The following is a 2,980-nucleotide window of genomic DNA, read 5'->3' as shown; positions in this document are numbered from 1 at the left end:
GATTGCCTTTTCCTTTATAATAATACATATGTAATAATGGCATTTTTGTGTTTATGATACTGACTTTATTAGAAAAAATGTCAAGTAAAAGTAAAATCACCAAAAATACTGAACTCTGAGGAAAATTCAAAAAGGAAAGTCCCTGAGCAAATGGCAAAATCAAAAGCTCAAACACATCAATCAAATGGATAACAACTGTCATATTCCTGACTTGGTACAGGCATTTTCTTATGTAGATGGTAAGCCCGTTTGAGTCAACAACAAAAAGTTGGAATAGTTGTTCGTTTGTATGAGTGATGTCTGATGCTATTCATTGATAAAGTGATGTTGTTGCACTGATACAGGATGTCATAGCTTATATTTTACAGTATGAAGTCATATCCATGATCTTAAAAAATATAACAGTAATTATGATCAAAGGGAAAATGTTCAAAATGTAGATAAAACTGTTTCCTACCAATTATTATCTATTGATTTCTAATTTTTATTTCATTGGACTGTTGTAGGTAGAAATGAATTGGGACATGAAGTACCCCTGGTAGAATAATTTTTTTTCTTTCAAATTCTCCCTTTTAACTAATTTTCTGTGTTCTGCAAGCTCAGAAGTTGATTTAGAATCTAAATATCAATAGATTTGAGGTATGAAAAGTCTTAAATTCTACAATTCTGAGTTTGCCAACTACGGTATGCCATAAGGTAGCAATAAACAATTACGAAAAAGTATCAAAATTTGCACTCACAAATTTTACCATCCCCTTTTCATTGCTTTCTTGCAATATTAAGCTTACTGTTTTTTGTCATATATGTGCATATATATGTAATCAGAATCTTCCATAGATTTTATATCCAGTATATAAAATGGTAAAATATAGTTTCTTTTGGGTGTATCTATGGCAACAATCTGCATTTATTTGCTATAAAATATTGCAAAAAGGGGTGAAAAGATGTCGCATATTTCCCCAAAATTTGGCTAAAAGTAGAATTTCAATAGCTTGAAGTAATACCTTTTCTGAAGCTGTTTATATATATATCTTTCAGTTAATCCATTGAAAATCATACGTCTTTCTACTCATTTTTTTTTGTAAAATTGGGTCAAAAACGTTGTGTAAAAAAAAAGTGTTTGCTTACATTACATTAATTTCTGGACCGATGGCTGGTCTAGCTATGAAAATACGGAAAGTCAAACAGAAAATAGCCAATAAAACATGTAAAAAATAATCTTGATGATCTTATTAACCATTTTTGAAGGCTAAATTAAGTACTCAGCTGTCTAAAAATGAATTTTATTGCACAATAACTTTCATATTTAAAAAATCCACCAGGGCCAAAATGTGAAACTAAACTCCTAACTGTGAATTGCAACTTTGTTATTTTTCTGTCATAACTGGGTATGACAGTTGTTCCCTGTAAAATTTTGAAATCACAAGAGGATATTTATGAAGCCAAAAAGTAAAGTGATTTTTGTATGATATCATTAGTAGATCTAGAAGTGTATCAAATTCTCAGGTCTAAATGTTATAGATTCCGGTAAAAAATAATTTATCCTTCAGCTTATTTATACTAATAAGCTTTGTTAAAATTTGTTACAAAATACTAGCATAGATATAGTGTTACATTAGACTCTTTGGTAAATTTGCAGAAAGATCATCTTCTGAATTAATCAATTGAACCCAAAGGAAAAAAAAGATTTCCTTGTAAAATACTGTCCATATGAAAGTACATTGGCTAGAAGTATATGGGAGGGTTGGGATCTCACAAAACTGTCTACCCCTATTTCCTCAAAGTTTATGAAGCTCTGGTTGTAGTTTTATATTTTCATTTATATTTTGGTTCAATTGTGTGTTTTGGAGATTAGTGATCAGGTGTCCATGTTTGCTGAACTAAAAAAAATTTGTTTAGGAGGCTGGCTGAAGACTGCATCCAGATGTTTTTTTTTAACGCTGTGTTGAAAACCCTTTGGTGGCCTTCAGCTGTTTCCTGCTCTTCGGCCAGGTTGTTATCTCTTTGACACATTCCTCGTTTCCATTCTTAATCTTTCTTTTGTGTTTTATGGCCAACAAATATTCTTACAGTGGGGACTGAAATGAAAATAAATATTCTTAAGATCTACAATTGAAACCCTATATGATAGGAAATTCCCTTTTGAGGTAGTGAATGTGAAACTTTTGCAATGTTCTCAGGATCTCTACTGATCTGTCTTAATTAAAAATGTCAAGCTACATGATGGATTAAAGTATGATTATCTCCCCTACATGAAGTTTTGATGTTTGTAAAAAATAAGAGAGAAGATACCAAGGGGCATTAAAAAATCACAAGACCAATGAAAACAGACAATATCATGGTCAAAAACAGACAAGACCAATGAAAACCGACAATACCATGGTCAAAAACAGACAAGACCAATGAAAACAGACAATACCATGGTCAAAAACAGACAAGACCAATGAAAACAGACAATACCATGGTCAAAAACAGACAAGACCAATGAAAACAGACAATACCATGGTCAAAAACAGACAAGACCAATGAAAACAGACAATACCATGGTCAAAAACAAAAATGATGTAAGTAAGGACTGAGAACTATACAAATTGCACATAAACTAGAGACTAAGTTCCTGCTTCACATGTGACACAGTGTGTTGTAATAGACTTCAATAAGAAGAATTCAAATTTAAATACGTTCTCAATAAGATTTTTATGCTTCTGGCATATCAGTTTATGACAGGTCAACAATTTCAGAATCTGGTTTCACTATGAGAATTTCATGTATTGTAGGTCAATTGACCAAGATGTCTAAACCTCATTTTCATTTTCTCAAAAAAAACCTATTTTTTCAATTGAGTTTCTTCTTTAGAATATAAGAACAGGTAAATAGGTATAAACTACTAGTCACTAATAAAGGCAACAGTAGTATACCGCTGTTCAAAACTCGTTAATCTATGGACAAAAAACAAAATCGGTGTAACAAACTAAAACTG

Source organism: Mytilus edulis, chromosome 3, assembly GCF_963676685.1.
Source record: "Mytilus edulis chromosome 3, xbMytEdul2.2, whole genome shotgun sequence".
NCBI lineage: Eukaryota > Metazoa > Mollusca > Bivalvia > Mytilida > Mytilidae > Mytilus > Mytilus edulis.
This window is presented reverse-complemented; position numbering follows the sequence as displayed.